This window comes from Zeugodacus cucurbitae, chromosome 3, assembly GCF_028554725.1.
Source record: "Zeugodacus cucurbitae isolate PBARC_wt_2022May chromosome 3, idZeuCucr1.2, whole genome shotgun sequence".
Lineage (NCBI taxonomy): Eukaryota > Metazoa > Arthropoda > Insecta > Diptera > Tephritidae > Zeugodacus > Zeugodacus cucurbitae.
The window spans coordinates 66632897-66658118 of NC_071668.1; the positions used below are offsets into that span (position 1 = coordinate 66632897).

Sequence of the window (25222 nt, forward strand, 5' to 3'; positions counted from 1 at the left end):
TTATTTTATTATTTTTATTTTTAAAGCTTTCATTGCTTCTTGAAAGATCTCAAAGTCATATATGGTACATTAGTTCAAAGGTCTACGAAGTTTTGTTGTGTCTTGACCCTGTTACAAGGTTCACAAGAAACTTAGAAATCGCCATATTTATAACTTTTAAAGGCCCGAAACATTGTCTAAACCTTTTAGTAAAAAAATTCCAAAAAATAGTCATATATAAATACCCTAGAATCACATTAGGGACTTCATATATGCCTTATTGATTGCTTTGAAATTACTGAAACCCTTTTTAATTAAGATTTATGAAGTACTCAAGCAAAATCCACCGACAACTATAAAATATTCAAGAACACATAGTTAGCACTCCAAACTGTGAAGTAAACACAACATTAATTTTGAATGCGCACACAGATGAAATACAGCACCAAAAGCGTCGAAACAAAGTAAAATTAGAAACAAACACCAAAAAAAAAATCACAAAATGATTAATTACACTACAGCCCTCCCGCTGCCGCCTAGGCATATGCCCAACGCCGAACACAAGCCTTACTCAACGCTCACACCGACGAGCGTTAGCAATCGTAGTAGGCGGCTGGCATAAGTAAATCCCCTAAAAACTAATTTGCATTACAAATGAGTGCGCAACACAAAAAGGAGTTGACTGCAAACGAACACAAGCGGGAGTGTAGAGAAAGAAAGGGAATTGGAGACAAGTGGAGAGTATTGGTTCGAAGTAGAGTAGGCTATGCGCCAAAAGCTATGAGTCTGAGTGTAAATGTCAATAATAGGCGCATATTTTGAGCGATGAGTTCTAAATTGTTGACGACATATCGATTAGCGACCGCGCGTTACCATTACCCGCCACCACTGTCAATCTAAATTTCTGCTGCGAATATCGGTTTATATACCCTGTAGGAAATTTTGGATCAGTTAAGTTTAGACAAAATACGTTTCAGCAGCTTTCGGTAGCTTACAATAGTTCTAATTTCAATTGGATAGTAAGGTTCTTGAAATATTGAAGCCAATTTTAAGATACCATCAATATGTAGCTAAGGCCCTAACCTAATTTATATTCGTGTCTCTTCGTCAATTGTCGAAATTTTTAATACTTCGGTCAAGTATCAAAAAGAGCACAAGATGATGGTTTGAATCTTCACACTACCGAAATTTTTTTCCTACAGGATATCTACTCCCCAATACCATTATATATATGTAATTACTTCGTTTGACAAGCGAAAACGACTTATAAAATATGCAAACAGTGATTTGGAAAAGTGTTAAGCGCAAAAGTATTTATGTGCCATCTAACGTCCTAATATGTACAGCGCCTCCATGGTAGTTTGGCAGTTCCGTGAATGCGCACAAATCAAAAATCAATGCAAATCGTTGGTATTTCGCCGAAAGTGGAAAATAATTACTTTTTCGTGACTATTTTCCGAGATTATCACAATGGGCTTGCAAATACAAGGTGAGCGTGTGTAAAATGTTGATGTGCTTTAAATTTAACGGTTTTGCAACAAAAAGTTTTTATACTCGATGGTTCTTTTATAACGTTAGTTGAAGCGGGTAAGTGGTTTCGTCGAAAGTATAAGTTAGGTTTTCCAAGTAAAAGTGATCATTAACTAAATTGCGACAATTTAAGGAAATAAGGAATTCTGAGTCTTTTGAATTGGTTTTTTTAGTTGTAAATGGGTCACAATCTGAAGTTGGAATGGGATCCAAACAAAACAATTAATCCGAAGAACATACTTCATTGAAGTATTAATGGCTTTCGGAGTACTTTGCTTTCTATTAATGATCATTCTTCTGAGAGATCACACTTTAGACCAGACCACTTCTAGTAGGTCTGGTAAACTGCTCAAGTTCATATTACTTATCAAAGCCTTTCACAACTCTTTGTGCATCGATAAATATACCAAAAACATGAAAGGCTTGTAGGCGTTTATAACTTAGTTGAGAATTCTGTTGCCCGATAAAACCTATCAAAAGAGCAAATTGAGTTTCCAGAGTCTTAGATTCATTTAATCATTTTACCAAAGCCATTTAGATTGATTTTGTATCATGATGAGTGGTCTTGAGTTCTTTATCAAGGATTTCAAACTCATATGTTTGCGATTCTCAAGGTTTACTCTGAGCCTGAAATGAATGAGTTTACAGGGACTCAAGAATGATTATGAATCTTTACCGAGCATTTCAAACGCAGGTGTTCCCGATTCTCAAGGGCTTAAATGAATGACCTTACAGAGACCCAGACTGCTGTAGAGCATGACTCCGATCAAATTAAAGCTTGTTGAGATGATTGTTCTAATAAGTGTACTTTAAATTGAATTATCGTACTTATGGACAGTTTTTGTAATTTATTCTTCCGACAGATGCTCTAAAGACTGCGTAGAACTCTCTAAGATGACTAGAAAGTTTTGAAAAAATATATATGTAAATCAAACTTATGTTATACTGGAAATCAAGAGTTGATGGAAGTCTCGACTGTATATATTATTGGTTAAAATTTATAGAAACACATATCCATGTACCGCGTATTGCAGTGAAAGATTCTCTCTAAATCTTCTGAGGAAAAAAATATGAATTGATAAACTATTAAAGACCTTAACAACAAAGAGCTGAGCTTTTAAAAAATTAAACACAAAATTGCATCATTGTAGCTTAAACGAAATATACCTGACGAGGAATCAACTAATACAGAAATAAGGTCTCCTGAAAATCTCACGAAAATGTTGAGCGTGGTGATATAGTGAAACTTTGACACTTAAACTACGTTTTCGGTTTTGGTAAAACGACTGCGAGAAAATATTAGCCGGACATTTGTAGTGTAGTACTGGATCACAAATTCGTTGTTAAAGTAGTATAAGGTACTGTAAGAGATTTGCATTTAGTTGATCGGGTTTATGAGAGTTGAAGAACCTCAACTAAAAAAGTTCTTCATTGACAGTTGTTCTTATGGCAGTTCTTAAGGCAGATTTTAATTCTGTTCTTCATCATCTCTCCATTTTTTTAAATATAGAACAATACTATGGGTCATTATTATAAAACAAACAATTTCGTAGCACAGTCTAATCTCTCAACTGAAGTGAATTAGAATTCGAAGCCCAACTAGAAAAGTTTTCAAAATCTCAAAGATTTCTCATAAATAAAGAAGAGCACTCAACTTCGCACTTCGTTAAGAGATTATTAGATGAAATTATTGACGCCTGGAATGTGTTTAAACAAAGTGTTATGGATATTTCATTATTGTATCTATGCATAAGTGTATGAACCATTTGTATAGCAGCTAAAAGCTAGATTTATGAAATTTGTGAATTGAAGGCAATTACCGATGACAGTCATAAATAAGAATTAACGCAGAAGAATTGGGGATCAATGCCATGTATGGCAAGAAGCCAAGAAACTCTTTATTTATTTTTGTATTTTTTTTTGTAATTTTTTTTTATATACATTTTTTCATGGCTCTGCTTGGACATTTAAAGCAATATATTGCGCTAAGAAGGGCACGATGATTGCCTTATTGTTTTTTAGGGTTTTTATTTAAATCGAAATTTATTAGCATAAAATGGCATGAAAGGCGCGCACACAATCGCACTGAACCGAAAAGCCACATGATACATTTGGGAACGCACTAAGCAAAACTAAAAAATAAACAAAAAAAAAGAGAAAAGAGAAAAAAAGAAAAAGGAGCGAGCTCATAAATTTTGTATGGTGCTGAAGAGGCTATAGATACAATCGCAATCTGTAGGACAATATAACAAGTCAGCATAAATATGTATAAATAAATGGATACTTATGTGTGGCATGTGGCAAGTAGCACGTGAATTGAAAAAGGTTACTAAAAACGATACTTCTAAACTATATATTGTTGTATATATAAGTATATGATGTATGTGGTATATGTGCGGACACAGGATTTGAGCGCAAAACGAATTGGGAAAACTTGCGACAAAGCATTAAATTATTTTGTGTGTGTATTTGGCAACAAACGAGCGAAGCCGACCGAGCACGAAATAATTTTTTTTTCTAATAAAACAACAACAATGAAACTACAACTGAAGCTCTGGCGAAAAACCGATAGAAAAATCGAGCGAAAAAAAAAACAAAACAAAAACAGAAAAAAATTATTCAAATTGTCTATCTCTGGCAACTCCACAGGGGTAGGTAGTGCTGAGCTTGGCGCACATAAAATTTCCAATTCCAAACCGAAACAGAGCGCCACGGAGCACGAAGCGCCCAAACAACAAAATGTTATGCTGTATTGTAAGCGTATAACAAAGGCCCCCCTGCTGACTGCCGCGTTGCCTGCGGTGTGCTGCGGCGCTGCAACGTGAATACAAGAGTTTCGGTTGACATTGCGGCAGTATGTACGTGTATAATATGTGGTGGCTTGCGCTACGGGAAATTGGAGATTGGCTCTAACGTCACACACACACACACACATACAGCGCGCGCGCGCGCGCTTTGTTACCGCATATAGAACATATTATCATATACGAGTCGGTCGGTAAGCGCATTAGTAACGCTAAAACTGCGTAGCACCACTTGAGTTGAGCCGCTGTGCCAACGCGCCTGGCCAGACAGTCGCATAGTGGCGTAGGCCCAACCAACAACCCATCCTAAGTACCTGTACTCTTCCCGTTGTTGCTTTTACGAAATGCTTTTTTATACTTTCTTCCGCCGCTTAACTTTCTTGCAAACGTTCCAGAGCTTTGTCCGTCTTTTTTATCTGCCGCTAGCTGTTTCTTCGTCAATGACTTTGTCATTCAACTACATACGTCGTCGTCGTCTTATGCTTCTCTATTTCGTCTGTCTAGTTTATTTAGGCAGCTTAAACATTTGAAATATAATCTCAACAATGGTTTAGGAGGCTCGTTAGCACCCCCTACGTGCTACGCAGTCGTATGGTTTGGTTTTTTGTAGGGCTCTGCTGTGTGGCATTTATATTATTGTAGATTTGAGGCGAGGCAATAGTGGAAGATGAGGAAGTGAGTGAATGCTTCTTACTAGAGGTTGCGGCTCTACACTTAAGTATAACGAAGCGACATAGATAGGGAATCCCGAAATGACGTCTATTGAGTCAGGAATGTACAAAGCTAATAACCAACATATTTTAATACAGGAATCGTTACTCTATCGGAAGGTTCTTAAGTCAGAAACTCAAGAAAATACAGTGAAATGTATACCAAGAAGGACAGAATAGCTTAACGGAGGGATCTTGAATCAGAAACTCAAAGAAACTTCTGCCATTAAGGACCAAATATCTTCTTAGGATACATCCAAACGAGTCTAAAAAAATGGACTGCGATTTCCTAGTTGAAGAATATTCCGGATCCTCAATCGCGTGAACTCGAGAGCTCGAATTTGTTTATGTTAGCTTAACGCTAAAAAATTTCAGCCTCGTGGTTAACAGTAACATCGGAGTAATTCAATACCCGTTCCAACAACAGTCGAATTTACGATATCGGAACGGACATAGATTTTTATCTGGTTAAGAACTATTAACTCGGCAAAATTTCGAGAGAATGAAAGATCATTGAGATAAGCCAATATTACAATGTTGTGAACTGTTTATTATAGGAATAGATGACATGTAAACCTCGGATGGAAACCTTGTTACCAAAAACATTGCCGTATATCAATTCCGGTTCCAACTACAGTCGGATCTGCGTTACCAGAGAGGTCCCTGATTTTCAGCTATCCAAGTACTGGCAACCCGACAACGTTCTATGACCATATTTCGGGGTTTAAGGCATTACAGCACAGTTACTTAACAAATTTTGGAAGAAAGAGTGAGAGAGAGACGGATGTCAACCAGTGTCCTTCGCTTTTCGGGATAACCCCAAAACAAGGGGTTACTATTGGAACGATTTTATTTAAATTTAGACCAAAATATTTCTGATACGCGATTTTTAGAGATGATGAAGGTTGCCAGACTGTGTCAATTTGTAACATTTAATTCACAATTTTACCAAAAATTTGTTTATTATTTTTTCCCAAAAAACTCCACTATTTTTTATCCATTCACATTTTTTTGTCCACCACTGTATATTGAAACTCGCACCCGCATCAATGGCATTTGTTTAGTTGTGCGCACCTAATGCCAACTGCAGCCACTTTAGGCACGTTGATATTTCTCCTTTGTTTACTAAATGCCGCCAGCGCCGTCGCCGTCACAGTCACCTACCCTACCAATAGTGTCTGCCAACACTGTCACTGACATCTGATATGGCCAAGAAATGTTTGTCAAGCCGGTCGTTGGTCGTTAGGCGGCAGACACACGCTTATTTTTTGACTCGACATGCAGTACTTTGTCTCGCAAATGTTGTCATTACTTGTGAGTAACAGAATTACATAACACAATATAGAAAGGCATGACATAGCATAACATAGCATAGCATAACATACCACGGTACGGCATAACATAGTACATAGTATAACCTATGTATATCATGGCGCTATATAGAACAGTATAACATAACACAGCATATACATATCTCAACATAGCACAGCCACCATCCAAATTTACTTAGCGGCGTTTACTATCGTAAACCAGCTTTCATTTGCGGTTTACTGCGCATTCACTTTTTTCCTTTGTCAGTTAATTTAACCACTCAACAGCACAAAGTGCGCATTGCTATCCCGAGAAAGAGGGATTGGAGAGTACCTAAATAAATAGCGGATATGTAGAGAGCTAGGTAGTTTGATCGCTTGATGCTTGCTGGTAGGTAGTAAACCAAGAATATCACGCTTACCTAGCGCATATGAGCACAAGTAACAGCGGTGGCTGTCAATTTGGACACACTCATGCAAAAATACTTATAGACACCCAGCCAATTAAATGGGCAATGACCAGCGTGTGTGCTACTCTCTCATGCTCTTCAAGCCGCAACTAATTGCCGATAAGTAATTGAGTGTATGAGATTTTGCTTTGCTTTTTTTCGCAAACAACAAAAGTAATACTCGTAGTTAGTTGGCCGCGACTCATGTGTCATTCTTTATATGTGTTGTTGTGTATGTTGTACTCCATAAGACACTCAGCTGAGATTAAGCGAATTCTTATGGATTTATAGGCCTGTGGTCAGCCACAAAGTGGAATTATAATACAAAAATATACGCAAGTATATATTTAAGTAGGCTTATGTATTCAGTCAAGCTAGAGTCACATCTTCTGGACCACAACTACACAACAAAAACAACAAAAAAAATGTAAACAAATGTGACTGACCAAGCGGAACAAGAAGTGATTCAAACATGCAACGAAACATGTTATATGAGTCGGTTAACAACAACAACAACAAAAATTACAACAGCAAAAAATCAGAATATAAAAACACAACAACAATAAAAACAAAAACAATTTTCAAAATTCAACTGTCTGTGTGTCTGGCAACAACAATGAAAATAACAACAACAAAAAATATAACAAAAATTACAACAACAACAAAAACGATAAAATTTCTTCCCAAAAATCAACTCTGTGTGTTTTTGGCAACAACAATGAAAATGACAACAACAACAGCCAACATTTTCTTTTCCAAAAAATCAACTCTGCGAGTATTTGGCAAAGCACAAGCGGAGAGTTGACTTGACTTCTTCGCCTTGATACAATCAGCCACAGCCACAGCAGCAACAGCAGTAACAGCACTTCAGCGTCAAGCATTTGCTGTGTGTGCGGCCGACTGCACCAAATTCACAATGACATGCTCAACAGCAGACGCAAACAAACACACAGAGGCACACACACATGCGCAGCAAACAAAAACATTCAAATAATCTCTGATTGATTTTTCGGTCTTTCAGAGTTTCGTTCTTCTTGAACATTTTTTTTCTCAGCTCTTCTTTCTTTCATGTGCTCATACATTAAACAATCTTTATATATGTGTGTGTACTGCCTGTCTGTCTGTGTGGCCTTGTTGTTTGTGTTGTTGTTGTTGTGCGCTATCAATGTAACTTGCCATCAACCATTCAAAACAATTCATCCATACAAAGTGTATACGAATCTCTGTCGTCTCGGCTTGTGTTGAATTCTTTCTAATATTTTTTTTTAATTTTTTGAATTTTTTATTTTCATTTCTTATTCCTTAAAGCGTTATTTGAGTAATCCAAGCCAGTGGAAATTGTTACCTTTAGTAGTTTTATGTTATTTGTGGTAGTTCAATTCAATTATTCATTTATTGTGTGGGCTTTTTGTTGGCGTAAATCTTGTAGACAGGCATGCATGTGTGTAATTCAAGCCTTGCTTTGTGGATAGTTATAGCATTTTCTAATATCAATTTAAGTGTGGTTTATCAGAGGAGTTGATCTAAACAGAATTTGAAATTAATTGATTTTGGACAGTGTAATTTAGTCAAAGCATAAGTGGTTGTGTTGTGTGGATTTCTAAAGAGTTGAGTGTATGCTTCTTCTTAATTTTTATTTCCAACAATTTTAACTTCTTTTTCCAAGTTTTAGATCCTAAGTTTAAGGCAGATTATCGTTTAATGAAATTGAAATTGACTTCTACACCACTCCTTTCATCTACTTAGAAGTTACATCAGTCCTCCCTATAAGCAGTCATGGTCACATAACCTCAAACCTCAATGGACTTAAGAGCTCATTAAAACGGACTTATACCACTCTGCGAATTATTAGATATTAGAACATATAGCTTTTGGGATGACTTATCCCCTCTTCGAATCATTCGAAATCTGTGACTAGTGCTACTCGCTTATCTTGGCGAATCGAGCAAGCAACTGGTATAAATAAATTATACTAGTACAATAAGGAAGCGGTTAAAAATCAAAAGCTCATACAAATTTACGTTATATCATCAATCTTTCTAATTGCGTTCGAAGGTAAAAGTATCAAAAGAATGACAAATTTAACAGATCTTACCAATGAATAGCAAATCTTATCAAGTTTTAAAGAAATATGTTTGGTATGGCAATGGCCTCAGTTTAATTCAAAAATATTTTCAACAAACCGTCAAAGGTGACCGTTATCGCGCCATGATAACCTAATATTTAACCACACATCGCATCAATCAATTGATTTATTGAGAGAACACTTCGGTGAACAGATAATTTCGCGTTTTTGGGTCAGTGGATTGACCACCGACATCGTGTGATAACACACCATTAGTATTTTCCAGGATATGTAAAGTCTAAAGTCTATGCGGACAGCCCCGCTTTGATGCAGGTCTTGGAGCAAAACATCACGCGGGTTATTCGGCAGTCACTAGTGAAAATGCTCGAACGAGTCATCGAAAATTGGACTGACCGGATGGACCATCAGAGAAGTAGCCGCGGCCAATATTTGAAAGAGATAATCTTCAAAAAAAAATATGTTCTTTCGAATGATAATAAACATTCCTCTTCAAATTTTGATTCTCTGAGTTTTTTCTTAAAAAAAGTATGGAACCCCCAAATGGATCACCATTTATAAAACCCAATTATTATCATTCATATCATTTGAAGAACGAGTTTTTCGGAAACCAGTCAGCAATGTAGAATACTTGAGATACAACATTTAGTCTGTACAAGTTTCTCAGCAAATTCTTTCGTTTAAGCGATAAATAGATGATTTGAAATAATAGGAAGATGACAAAATTTTGTAAGAGCTATTACTCCCAAGATCCTTAGAGACACCCATGTCGACAGGAGCAACATTTGATGAAAAACGCTTTCATATAAGGACATTGGCTATAACGATATATATCGAGTACGACTGAGATCTTAAGTAGCTCTTTTACAGCATTTTTAGATCATAAAAGATATGAGACAACAGAATTTACATTAATCTAGAAGTCTATGAATGATAGGATCGTGTGTGGCCAGATCTACTCGCACAAAATTCTTCACTATATCTTCATTTCACTTTCGAGACTTTAGAATTCACAGTAATAATTTTTAGATGTCGCTGTTTTCATTCGGCTTCATGAAAACCACATTCACATTCAGCTTTACTGAAACTACATTTAAATTAAAATTTCGAATCTCCCAAAAAAAAAACAGAAACTGACTGAATAAGCAATAAAATGTAGGATTTCATTGAATAAATAGTAAAAGCAAAGCTTTAAAACCCCTTACTCACAACCCATTGCAAGACGAGCGAAAGCGACACAGCCTTAAAAAACTACCTTACCGCATTTTGTCAAAGTAAATTGTATGCACTGCTTACCTTATACACACAGTGTCACACACACACACAGAGAAACCCACCAAATCACGATGTCCTGCGAGTATTAACAAAGTGAATTGTATAGCAAAAGCCACAAAGCCGTTAATCGCATTGCTGCGAAACCGAAAGACGTGCCTTATTTTCGGCGACGAAACGCTTTTTTTCACAAAATCCGTATGCCAACACTGCATAAAGCAGGGCGGGCAGCGGCTGAAAGAAGGAAGAAATTAAAACGTAACGCAAAGCACTGAAGTCAGCATGATGAGTTCAATGCGCAAAAGCACACTGAATTCATGTGGATTTGTTTAAAAAAGTAAGCACGAAGCCAAATACAGATGTTTTCAACACGTTAGGGTGGTCTTTGAAGAATTCAACTAACGGATTATTACAGTTTCGACTCACTTAACTGTAAATAACAAGCACAAAGACAACACTTATAAATTTTGAACAGGATTCTAGAGCAGAGGGTTGTGTGTCTTGAAGGGTTCAAAGTTCAAATTACTCTCACTAGACTCATAAATACCACCCGATTTGTTTTATGGAAAGCTATGTCAAGGCTTGAAAACCGTCGGATATCGCAATCCAAAGGGCCTTCTTGAAACTTTATAATCGAGCATAGATAGTTTAGAGTCGTGGTACGAACTTTAGAAAGACTTCGACTTTCACTAAGAGATATCAGAGTCGAATTTGATTAGGATTAGGATTAGATAGAAATAGGTGACTAAATTTTCGATAACTTACAAGATTCAAGGCAGTTCGGAGTTTCTTAAGAATATTAAACTCGATTGAGGAGGAAGTGTTCAAAGTTCAGTTCACTTTTTAGAGGCTCGTGAATACCGCGTGACTTATTTTGTGAGAAACTGTTTCTAGGCTTTGAAACTCTCGGATGTTCGATATTGATTTCTTAAGAGCGCCCTTAAGGCATTATGATCTAGCTTTGTTAGTTTGGAGTCGTAGTAGGAACTTTGGAAGACTTCAAAATATTATGGTTTAGCTTTGATAGTTTGGAGCAATAGTACGAACTTCAGAAGGTATTCGAACTTCACTATGAGACATCAGAGTCGAATTTACTTCCCAGTTGAAGACGGGTCCTTAGCAACAGAAGTTAGTATTACCATATGGAGGATAAACTTTCGATAACTTACAAGGCTCAAGGCTTTAAAACTCTTGAAGATTTCTAAGAATATAAAACTCCATTGGATGTGATAACGTTGTATCCAGATGGGTTCAAAGTTCAGTTTACTTTTTAGAAGAACGCAAATACCGCGTAATTAATTTTTCGAGAAACTGTTTCAAGGCTTCGAAACTGTCGGAAGTTCGATCTTGATAGGAGCGTCCTGGATATATTATGGTCTAGCTTAGATAGCTTGGAGTCGTAGTACGAACTTCAGAAGAACTTCGACTTTCACTAAAAGACGAGTCGAATTAACTTTCCAAGACGGATCTTTGTAATCGAAATTCAAAGTTCAGCTTACTTTTTAGAGGAACGTGAATACCGCATAACTTATTTTGTGTGAAACTTTTTCAAGGCTTTAAAACTCTTGGAGGTTTGATATGGATTTTTTAAGAGCGTCCTCGAAATATATTATGCTCTAATGGTTTGGAGTCGGAGTACAAACTTAGAAGGACTTCGACCTTCACTAGGAGACATAATAGTCGAATTTTCGGAAGACGGATCCTTAGTAACCGAAGTCGGGATTACCATATAGAGGCTAACTATGCGATAACTTATAACTAAGTCCATAGCGGATTGGAGTCGACAACACTTGTTTCCCATATTTAAACCCACCCTAATGTTTATAAATAAATACAATCCAAATCACTTAAGGAAGTCAGACTTACCTTTCCGTTGCTTCCCATTTATTTATTTCTGTTTTTTTCTTTCTGTTTTCTGCAGTTAAAAAGTAGCGAATGTTGTGTGTCGCAAAACCGAAACGGAAAATAAAAGTTGCCAGTATTGAGCGCTGAGCGGAATTTCAATAGCTGATACGCGTCGTTGTCGTCGTCGTCGCGGACATGCTGACCACCGCTGACAAGCGTACGAACAGCGGCTAAAGTAGTAACCGGCAGTGCTTTCGAGCACGTGGTAAGTGTGCGTCTCCTCCAATAACTCCTCGCTGGGTTGCCGATTGGCGAGCAACCAAATACACCAAGCACTCGCGGCGCTATTACAAACTGCAACGACTGTCGCGTATGTGGCCTTTGTAATTTTGCTAGCGAATTGTTGCAAGTACTTAAAAACGTATTTTGGAATATGACCAAAATTTATAACACTCTTCCTTAGTGGTAGTTGTTGTTGTTGTTGTAGTAATGGTGCGATTGGGGTGCCGTGCTTCATGCGCAGCTTTTTTCCACCGTCGTCGAATTATTGTGTTGTAGTATGTATGTAAGGAGTCGATGTCACACCGACTGACTGTCTATCTTTTGCACTATGCGGGTCTGTCTGTCTGCTGGTTGTCGCTATCTATGCCTGCATGGCTTTTCCGGCTGTTCGTTGGACCTGCTGAGTGTTATGTGTAACGGTATGCAGCAGACGAAAAAATTAACACTACTCCTCGCAGTTTCCGGTACACACGAGTGTATGTTTGTATGTATGTGTATAACGACAAATTTCCAACAACAAGCAACAACTATTATGCGACTGCTTTTGCAGTTATTGTACCGTTATTGCATAGCATGAGGCGCTTCAACGACACAAAAAGCTTTGTACATGAGCTGCGGGAGCTGGACGTGTAGCAAGGATGTAGGACGAAGAAGAATCGGATATAAAACGTTGCGAATGCAAAATCAGTAGAGGACGAGAACCGGCGAAAAACGTTATTTTGTAGCTGTATGTTGTTGTATTAAAAAAAAAACGGAGATGTCGAAAAACGGTACACACGAACGAACGATGGAGAACGAAGAAACGCTTGTAGGGAGCGTTGCACGAACCGACGAAACAATGATAATAACACACAACAGCAACAACAACAAACACAACAATAACAACAACTGTATGTGTGTATGTGTGTGTGCGTGCTGAACCGAAACAAACTGAATGCAAAACTAACAGCGCCGCTTTGAAAGCGGAATACAGTAGTTATCCTCTATTATGCTTGCTATTTTATGTTTATGCTTTTTATTGTTGTTGTTGTATTTTTTTTAAGATTGTTATAAGCTGCAGCACACGCGCCACATATAAACTGTATGTTACACCAACCGGCAAGGATGACACTTCAACGCTGCGCCAACACTAACGCCACCACATTGTTGACTGCGATTAACTGTATTCACATGTGTGTTTTGCAAGTTGATTTTTTTATATTTTTTTCCAACAACAACAATTGCTTTATTGCTGTTATTTTTGTAATTTTTCAAAGAATTTCCACACTTTATCAGAACATTTCTGCACTTTTTACATTGTTTTACACAATAAATTTGTATTTTTTATTTTTCCACAAAAAATAAAATTAATCACAAACAGTTACAGCTGCTTTGAAGAGAACAAGAAATAGAGCTAAGAAAATTAATATTTTTCTAATTAATCATATATGCATATTAGCACAATAAAAATTATGTTGCTAACACCCATTAGTTATTTTTGCAAAAAAAAAAAAAACAAAAAAAATGTTGCTCGTGAGGCGGCGCCAGGCTTGTACGTGCAACACGCAGTTTTCACATTCATTCAATGGAGACAAGCGTGACATTATGCAGATGCTTCACATTTTTCACTAAACAAAATATATTTTTTTACACTTCTTTGATTATTATTTATTGCTACTTGCTGTATGCTCACGCGCTTTTTGTGTTTACAGATTTATTGCGGCACTTTTTCCTAGCAGATTTACGGATTTTATCGATTTTTTAGACACTGGCCGCTTACAATTCATTTTGTATACAGAAACATGCTGGCTGATAGGCATAGGCGCGCACAGCACAAAAGCGAAACAAAAAAAAATAAGTAAAAAGCACTAAAAGTAGTATAAGCAGAGCAGCAGTACACAGCAGCGCTGATTAAAGGCGAAATAAGCACAAAAATCAAAATATCTAACACAAAACTACCGTTTCTTTTTTTTAATTAATTTCATTATATTAATTTTTTGCACAAAAACACTGATTACGACAACGAGACGCTGTAATTGCCATTAAAACATCACATTAAATGCCCGTGCGCCTAAAAATATACTTCTTTTTTTAACAATTTTTTTATTTTGAAAAATTCACTGATTCCAAAAAACAGATTTTTCAAAAAAATTCAGCACATAAAAACACGTTCAATTAGCTTTTAAAGCCGGCATCCAACAAACGCCTTTCAAAATATTTCTGCTCTCAATACAAAAAAATGTCCTTTTCTATACAAAAAACTCCACAACAAAACACTTATTTCCAAAAAAATCACCCACTCACAAAATCCACCAAAAAACTTAAATTTTCAGACCCAAAATTTAAAATTCACATTTACTTCACTTTAGTATGTCGGTTTGTATACAAGCACCGCAAAAAGGATATCTGTACGCGAGTGTCTACGGCACGCAGTTTCTAACTGCATTGCTGTTTGTTTGACTGGAAGTACGAAACTCGACTGGTTCGTTCATTTCAATTGGCATACGGCGAGCGAAATGTTGTGGAAACGAAATGCAGCGAAACGAAATTGCACGCACACAACTGCAGTGTTGGGAATGGAATGACAGGCACAAAGGCGACAATCAAACAACAAAAAGGATATAAACACTCTCAATGAGTGTGAGAACACTCTCTCGCATAAGTGGTGGAGCGCGCAAGCGATAAAGGCGAAACAGTGTTGGGTAACTGAAGGTAGGTTAATTTTTGGTTCGAAGTATAGAAATAGTATTTAAGAAGGTGAGTACAGAGATTTTATCAGTGGGGTTAATATAAAGTAACCTTTTAGCTGCGAAAGTATTCGAGAAGAAGAAGAACAGGATATAATAAAAGTCAAAAATATTGAATTTTTGACTATATGTAAGAGTTCAAGATAATATCGCTAGTATTTCTACAAAAAGTTGTACAGTTTTCTATATTCCTTTATTAGAGGAGAAGAAAACTTTAAAATTCGCTGGATCATCAGATTTCTCAATATTACAAGAAATAATATCTATATATCAACTTCAACTATATGAGCTCCTTGGATCCTAAAGTGCGTAATATACCTCTCTCTTTTCACATAAAATCATCGACAAGAATCTTCCAAAAAGATAAAATCTAATACAGACTTCGATACAAAGAAAAATATGTCCTCGTTAAAATTTTATCCTACATCAAACTAGATTCGTGATTCCTTTTTATTATGATGTTATTATTTCAATTTAGATTAATAAAAAACAATAAGAAGATATCGAAACACAATGCTCAAAATCGAAACACCAAGCTGACCAAGTTTTAGAAACTATTTTATTGGAAGATCTCCAAGTTTTCCTAAGTGGATAACCAGATCTTCCAACTAACCTACAAAACCACAAAATGTACCAAAAAATGAATCAATGAATCGATAGAAAATGAAATGAGAAACTAGTGTTACATGGATTCCGAAAAGATATAGATTGAATTGAAGATCGCCACACATTAAGTACACCGGTCAAGAGTTTTGGTTTCTCCTATCCTCTATAATGATACGATACTAAAGATTTCAACTTATTGAATTATGGAAACATTTGGAGTAAATGTGGTTCAATAAGAGAGTTTAAATGCTCTCAAACTTTTTCGAAAAACTACTGATAGAACGCAACTAATTTGCTATAATATTGGTTTAGTATTGATTTGGAAGGATCAGGAGAAGGTTTAACCTCTTGTAGGATTGAATTCATAGCTCAAAATCAGTAGATATTCGTCAATAAGAAAAATTAAATGTCCACAGAGATCCTTAAGAAGAGATCCTTAAGAACTGCAAGAACTCACTCTAAATACTTTCTACTTTCAATTTGAAACCCTTAAATATATTTTCAGAAAAATTCCAACATAAAATCTCCCGCCTATGGAAATCAACACAAAATCGCGACTATTAACAAATGACAAGGACAAACGAAACGGTCGAGTGTAGGGCAAATCGTTCGGAAAATGTGAAATGAATGAAATAAAAGCAATAATAAACGCATGAAAACAGGGATGTAATGATGCAGATGAACGAATGCACAAGGATAAAGCATTAAGGCGAAGAAGCGATAACACAAATGAGCGAAACGCAAAAAACAACAGAACAACGGAACACACTGTGAGCGCAATTGGCAACACAAAAAGAGAGCGAGAGAGAGTATGCATGCGGAGCGTGCTGAGCGTAATGTTGATGAAAATAGCAGCAAATTTGTGACGTTGCCTTTCAGGGGCAAGGATATTTTGACAGATACTTTTGTGCACATATGCAAGATGTAGAAAGCAGGTGTGTGTGCGTATGTGTTTATTTAAAGAGGCTTCTGTATGTATGTGTGTGTGTGTGTGTGTGCCTTTGGATTTTCAGTTTCAACATTTATGTAAACACACAAAATACAAACCAGCGATAAGGATGCGAAACTGAGTACGAACGAAATATGCAACCACAACAACAACAAGCAGTTGCAAACATATTTATGCGTCTACATATGCATATCAGTAAATGTATGTAAATACATTTGAACGACATACTTATCGCGCTGTATTACTGTATGGTTAGGACGAGGACACTGCGAGGCAAACATATTTAGATATTTACATTAATATATATATATATAAGTAAATATATATTTATTTATATGTTTTGCCGTCGATGTATGCACAAGTATGCATGGTTCGTTGCCATTGCCGCTATTTGGTTTTATTAACGCTAGCTCGTTTCGGGACGCAAACGATTGTAGCCGACAGTACCCGCACCCGAAAAATTCGCTCAGGAATCAGGATATAAGCAAATGCGCGATTGTTGGGGATATATTTGATAGTTTTGCATTTTTTGGAAAACTTTTTTGATTTTTGGAAATGCTTTGATTGATAATTTTGCATTTTTTGGATTTTGCTTTGTTTTTGAAAATTTTAACAAATAATTTATTTTATAGAAAATATCAGAAAATTGTATTATTTTTATTTTTTGAGCTTGCGGATTCGCTGTACAAAATCTAAGCGCTTTTGTAAACACGAAATTTCTCTAAAACTTGCTTTCTTCCTTAAAATGGACTTGTGAAACATAAACTGAACTTGTGAAACAGCTAGAGCACACCGGTGTAAATGACTATAAAAACTGTGATTGTAGTCTAAAAATATATATTTTTATTGCACTACTCCGTCATTTGGCATACCCAAGCACTCAAACTACGCCACAACCCTACACAGTCAAAAGTAGACCTCAAACATACATATGTATGTATTATATATATTTATTTTGTACACCATTTCATTTTGGGCATTTTCCTCAGCAATCACACACAGACACATAAATACACAGCGCTAAGGCGTAAATCCAAATTATCATCCCTGTGCGCTGACAGGAACCGGAGTAGAAAACAAGGAGACCATTAATATGTATGTATGTATGTATGTTTGTATGTAGTTGGGAGCAGCCGCAACGCAAAGCGCAGCCCTTTTCCCCGCACAGGAGACGAAATGAAAAATCAATGGGAAAATTTTCACAACACACACGCACGCACACACACTAATACACAAAGGCTGCTGGCGCTGCTACTGCCACCTTTACTGTTGTTATTCCTGTTGGAGTGTCACAATTGCGCCTCGTAACAAGCGAGTTTCCATGTAAAAACGTACAAATATTCTTAATTATTTCACCAATTAGATTGCACTAGTGCTTGCTAGTTGGCAGCAGGTGAGCGATAAGTGATTTATAAGTATGCACTGACAACTTATATGCGTCCTTAAGCGCATAGCACACGGTTGGCTGGCTTGAAGAATACTTCTATCCTAATTGCAACACAGCGTTTCACAAAATTTTGTAGTCGTTTTTGTAAAATTATGCATTTTTCACTTTTCCATTTTGATTCGATACACACATTTTCTACTTTGAAATCACATTTTTTACGTTTTTTCAAATTTTTTTACTTTCATTTCACATCTGCCACAATTAGTGGCTCGTTAAGGTCGTGTGGTCTTGTTGTCTGCCACTGCCACGCTTGTGATTTAATTATTTAATTTGCGCAATTTATTTCAATCATTTGTTTACTATCGTCACTTTGGAGCGCACAGCAAGTCGTCAACGCGCTTTACAAAATAATACACATTTTATTAGCACAAGCAGGACGCCGCCCCACGACTCACTAGCTAGCAACATTCGCACTGCATTTAATGGAGCTTTTAAAATTTAAATTGTAATGCAAGTGATTTACTTGCCACTGCAAGCAATTTATAATATAAACTATTTATTTATATCAGCAACGCACTTACTGCAATGTATTTTCTTTATTTTCTATTTAAAATCACAAACACAATTTTCATTGAATATTTATATTTCACTTTTTTTCTTTGGCTTTTGCTTCTCAATGCGTGTTACGAACGCGCGCGCGACACCACCTCCCCAAAAGACGGCAAAACAGAAACAAACTCGCTGTCACTCACTCGGTGTGCAGCCAGCGGCGCCCGTACAGTGTTGCAAGCAGTCCCTCAAAAAAATACTACGAAATTTAACATGCATGCGCAGCAAAGTGGAACGTTCTTCCCAATCGGAACACAAAACAGCATTGAGAGCGAGTTGGTGAGCGAGCGCGTGAGAGTGGAGTAAGAGCATAAATGACTTGGCAGGAGAGTATGTATACAAAATATAAAAGTGAGCGGTGAATGGGTTAAAGAGCGTAGAAAAACACATAAACACATGCTGCGGAGTTTTATGAATAATAAATAGTTTTATTTCTATATTTTGAAAATAAAAAAATCTTGAAAAAGAAGAAAATTTGTATTTTTACACTCGTTATTGTTTTACTGGTTTTTTAAATGTTTTTCCACACTGTTCACAACCAAAAGCAGTCGGAAACAGTGCGGCCATTATAGTGAAGCTGCCAGACTTGCTAAGCTATCGCTCTATTTTTCATTAAATATAATGTAATGCTATTTTTTATATTAATGATAAAGCAGAAATTATATTATAAAGATAAGTGTCTAATTAAGTATAAAATTGTATAAAATAAAATCGTAAATTTAATTTTTTTTATTTTGAATTTTTAAATTAATTTACTCTTTAAATAAAATTTAGACGCTTAGCCAGCAAAAATAAAAACCAGGATTTTAGTAATCCTCTCAGAGATTTCCTAGCATAAAAACCAAGTCATAAATTTTTTAATTCATTCAAATAGATGTTAATACCTATACAATTCAAATCCTGTATATGTATTTTATATAACAAGCTAAATCTATAAGTTAAACTGAAGGCTGCATTCAAGAGCATATTACTCTTACTTTTGGTTTTGGTGGTTTAAATCATTCCCCATCAATTCCTTCTACTTTTTGTATAATACCAGCTACTTCCGGTTAAGCTTCCGGATGTTAATTTCGATATTTGATCATAACCAGCTTTTAAAGTTTCTAGTATTTTGATAAGAGATGATACGATTTAATTCAAAGCGTTATAAATAAATTTCAACCGTCGTAGCCACTTACAACAAAATTTTTTTACCAGTTAGTGAGCATCTTCAATACTAAATAGTTTCAACTAATAAATTTGGAGATACAGGTGGATCTACAGTGAAACCTCTACTTGCAGACACCTCCAATAAGCGAACCCCTGTATTAATCCGACAAAAATTTAGGAACCAAATTTTACGATGGGTTTTCAGAACAAATTTCACTCTAACAAACGGACATAGTCATGACCGGACACGGACCCTTTTTTACCACTTTTTATTCTCATTACCTCTCTATAGTGGACAAGAAACTTGAATTACTGAACGAAAGTATAACGAAAACAGTTAAAAAACCTCTGATAAGTGGACGTGATGCTCTAATTTGCGGACAACGAAGAACAATAATTGAATAGTTACTCTAATTCAGAAAGCTTGGATGTCTCGTAAAATTATGTGTGAGTGGTTGCAATGCTTGTTAAAAATGGGCTCTCAGAAGAGAAAAGTGTTAAGGTTTTAACAACACACTCTTGAGATTTTAAACTAAATAACAAAAAGTTGATCTCCCTACCTGCCAATATAACACTCGTTTGTCAGTCCTCCGATCAGAGTATGTCACTACAGATGTAATATTGTCACACATATTTTGACAAGAGTAGAAGACATTTCAATAAATAAACTTTCAAAAACATTTGAAATTTCTACGCTGTATATTTTATTAAGACTTCATAGGACAACGTAACACCTGAGACAGACATGTAGTATACGTTGTAGTATGCTTCAGAAACCATATGTGTATCACCGGTTTTCCGAATTTTGTTTGAAAGCAAATGGTGTTCCGTACTACAATAGAGTTCTAGAAACCATTGAAATTTCGTGGTGTTATGAAATGTACTACAATGGATTGCATTGAACACACCGAAAGCTTTAAGCTCTTCTGCCACAATCATATGTTTTCTGACATTTTCACATACAGAAAATAAATTAAATTCAAAATTAATTGAAATCAAAAAACAAAATTTAAAAAAAATTATCTGAAAAATATGTAATATGTACATATGTAATGATAAGTAATATGTAATAATTATATTGGACAATAATATTTTAAGATTGGTTGAAGTTATAACTAAGTTAGGATCAATTTTCCTGCCTGTTATTCAAAATTAAATTTTTCTTGAATTTTTTTGTATCAGCTGATGAATGTAAACATATACAATATACTACATGTGTGTCACTATGCTGGTATATGGTTTCTTGAGCTTTTATTGTAGTATACATCTTAGTATAGGAATCATATGTCTGTCTTAGGCATAATGATGGATACAATTAAAAGCTGTTTTTCACAAAAAGTGTGACTGAAATTTGACTTTGCTGCCGAGGACGCAGCAGTCAATAGGGTCAGTGTTCGGACGATTTATTGTTAATAAAAGAAAACAAAAATATTGACATTGTCATTGACAAAAATGTTACCGAGAAATTATCTGATAGATAAACGATGACATGCGGGTCAAAATTAAACTTCATAAATGTTTAGTGTAGACTTTACCACTAAGTAAATTCAAAACTTAGCTCGCTCACAAAGCCTATAAATGAATTTGCTAGAGAATGCAAACCATAGTTTGACTTTAAAGAATTGAATATCTCATTTAAATAAATAAAGAATCTAAAGTAATTTGTCTATAATGTATTTACTAAAGGTTAACTAAATCACAGATTATCATTTCTTTGTCAGTTTTGATCCAAATTTATTAGACTGCATGTTTCCACTTATAAAAAATCTGATAATATAATATTATAACACTCCAAAAATACAATTAATTTTTTTCATAGCTACTAAATACCGTAGAACATTATGTTCAGACTGTCTTCAGATTGTTTTCTTGTTTAAAGAAGAAAAACAAATATTTCTAGAAAAAACTCAACCAAATTTAAAAATAGTATGTAAATGTTTAAACATTTTTTTATCCTAATTTATAATTTCTGATTATATATTTTTATTACTTGAGAATAATTATTTTATTGCTTTAAATCTATTATTTTTAATTTAATATTATTCATTTTTTATTTATTCTAATCTTTTCATTTCCGTTTCCAATTTATTACAAAGTGGCATTCCCAAAATCGACATGAAAAACTTACTTGACAACTCCAAAAGGGCAGCACTGGTCACTAACGTCGGCTGCGGATGTCAACACTTGTTATTGCAGGTTTTTATGACTACATTTGATTTGTTTATAAACTGTAGAACACACACCAATCATTGAATGACAATAACACTAAATATTAATACAAACACTTAAGTTTGCACATTTCAATTATCATTGCCACGCACAGGCAATAAAATCAAGCACATTTCATTATTTATACTACACTCACTGCCTTATTATTATTTTCTTCCTACATTTAACACACCGCCGAACGCACACACTCACACACACGGCTTGTTTACGAATGGGGCGAGTGGGAGAATGCAGACATTCCACCTATTGGAAGCGGCAGCAGTGTTGTTGTGTAAAATGCAGACAAACACAGCAGCGGCACTTCCATGAAACTGGCAAGCGAAATGGAGAAAAAACGCAAATGTGAAAAATTTTGTTCACAAACACCTTGAATTTTGTGCGTAAAACACTTGCAATCACTTAAATTTCATACAACACACGTGCAGCACACTTTAATTGTTAGTTTTAATAAAAAACATTTAATTTTCACACACTTTTTTCAGTTAAAACGACACAAATATAAACGCGACCGCACCACCGGACAATGAACTTATTACATCGCTTGTGCGCTCTCTCGTTGAAACTGCTCTCTGTGTGTGACTGCACTCGGTAAGTGCAGCGTAGATGGTGTGGCTGTTTGCGCTGTGGAAATGCAACGGCGTTGTATTATATTTTTGGTTGTTTATTAGTAATTTTTGGAGTAAATTTTATATTTTTTGGTTTAAGCATTTTAAAACGAAGCAGAAAAATTATGTTTAATAAAAAATAAAATCGTAAAATATTTTTAATTCCATATTTTTTATAAGCAGTTATATTTTTAGTAAAAATATAATTTATTATATATTAGATTACTAAAGAACAGATTTATACATACAAGATAGATATTTATTTAAATTATATTTGCTGATATACCTATATACGGTTATAAATATATGTACATACATATGTATATCTATAGTTAACGAGATCTATCGCACTTCAAGTGCCTAAAAGTATGCAAAGTATTTACATATTTCATACGCAAATTCGTCCAGGGTAGTAATTCTATGGTACATACATATATGGATTTAATAAATATATATACATATGTACATATGTATATATACAGTGTTGGAAAAAATAATAGAAACACGCTGGTTGCATTTGTTATCCTCAAATATTTCATACAGAATTAAAGTAATATTTATTTTTTTTTTATTGTTTTCACAATATACATATAATACTTCATTATAAAAAACAAAAATTTTTTTTTCTTTTTTAACCAAAAAGAAATATATTTTTGCTTTAGAATGGATTTTTTTTTCAAATTATCTTAATAAAATATTTATTTATTTACTATTTGCTGGATTAGATTGATTGAGATTTCATTTTTTAAGACAACAGAGGACTGGCAAGGCAGTGAATTTACCGGATTGGTGTTAGTTGGGGGGTCAATGGCATACCACTCAGATTCTATTTTTTCCCAAAGTACTTATTTACTTTTTTTATTTAAAGCCACGAATTCAATTTTTAAGCATCTCCCACAAGTGCTCTGTCAGATTTAGGTCAGCGGAATAGCTTGGTCATGCCACCATATAAATTTTTTGGTGCTGGAACCATTTCTTGACAAGTTTTAAGGCATGCTTGAGATCATTATCGTCCATGAAATTGTGCATTTTAAAGTTATTTATTCCTCAGCACATGATATCATATTCTCCAGGAAATTAACGGAGTCTGCATCACACATTTCTCTTTTTTATTGAGAATACGAGGGCTGCTATATATATTTCTGGCCTAGGCAACACTAAGTGTTGCCAGGTGCAATCTGACATTTCCATTGCAAGGTTTGACATTTTTTAGCATAACATCACTCAGAACGTTTTGTTATTTAATCGTGAATTGTTTTATTTACAGGGAATTACAAAATTCATCTCGGCCAAAAAATGCAATTAACTCGTGAACATTTTCTTGCGATCATTTTTCACAACTTTCGATGTGGATTATCGCGACAAGAGTACAATGATGAACTAAAATCTTTGTATGGCTATGAAGCACCATCCTATAGCACTGTGAAAAACTGGTACAACGAATCCAATCTTGGCCGACGCTCGCCCAAAGACGAATTCCGTGAAGGTCGTCCAAAAACTGGCTTTGTGCCAGAAAACATCGATGCGGTCGTGAACTGATAATGCAAGACCGTCATGTAACATACCTTCAGATAGGGGCATGCCTATGCATTTCTCCCACCAGCATACATTCGATATTGCATGAACACCTGGCCGTAAAAAAGGTTTGTTCTCGTTTGACAATCGCTCAAAAAAAGGCTCAAAAAAAGTGCTTCGAAAATTGGTTTGAGCGCATGCAAAAGTGTATAAATCTTGATGGAAAATATTTTGAAAAACAATAAAACCATTTTCGTTGATAAATATTCCTATTTTCATTATTAGGCCAGAAATATATATAGCAGCCTTCGTATTGGACCAACTGCTGCAGCGGAAATGTATTCCTATAACTAGATACTGTTAGTCTGACAATTATTATGGTATGTTTATGAACGAAGTCATAATTTTTAGGGCGTCGAACATATAAAGCAATCATATCCAAATAAATGAAAATTGAAAATAATTTATTATATGCAAAAAATGTAAGTTTTCAAGAAGAAGAAGAAAAATGGTGACTGGCGATCAGTCAGATGTTATATCCGCCGGTAGAGTCTCTTGACGTATTTTTTGGTCTACGATAACATGTACATAGGCTATTATAGAGATACACTAGAGGTGTAAATTTAGTTCCGTCAGTCTTTTTTTTAACTTAGAAGTTGAACTTTCCCGTTGGAGCATTTCTTAAAATCGCTTTCAATTAGAATATTCCTAATATATATTCTTAAGGACCTGGAATATATTCATGAAGTCATTCGAAGTTCATGAGGACGAAAAAAGAGGATTTTTTGAAGTTGGATATATGTTTGTATAATTTTCAGGGACCGGAAATAAGAGTTATTTTACAATTTTTAATAAAAAAAATCATACATAAAGGAACATCGTAGAAAAGTTTTGATTACACCATCATGATTTTTAGCTGAACTATATGCGAAATATTGTATGATTTTTAAATTTTGATTTTTATTTTTTTAGATCAAAAACTAAGAATTATTTTTGATTTTTATATTTTTAAATCAATAATAAAAATCAATTCAAAATTTGTGACATAATATGTTTCTTAATCTCTGTTAAGCTTTAAAGTAAAACTAAGGTGTACGGTTATAAAAATCAAAAATAATTCTTATTTTTTGATCTAAAAAAATAAAAATCAAAAATAACTTTTATTTTTGATCTAAATATTTAA

General features: G+C 35.0%; 1 protein-coding gene across 1 annotated transcript in view; it reads right to left on the reverse strand.

The window, feature by feature from the left end:
• LOC105208519 (semaphorin-1A) overlaps window positions 1-18795 on the reverse strand; it is a 386218-nt gene extending 367423 nt beyond the window's left edge. Inside the window, exons 1-2 of the mRNA XM_054226324.1 lie at window positions 18514-18795; window positions 12004-13630 (exon numbers count right to left, since the gene is read on the reverse strand). The gene's annotated coding sequence lies outside the window, so the exon portion shown is untranslated. The remainder of the gene's footprint in view (window positions 1-12003; window positions 13631-18513) is intronic.
• Between the last annotated feature and the right edge of the window lie 6427 nt (window positions 18796-25222).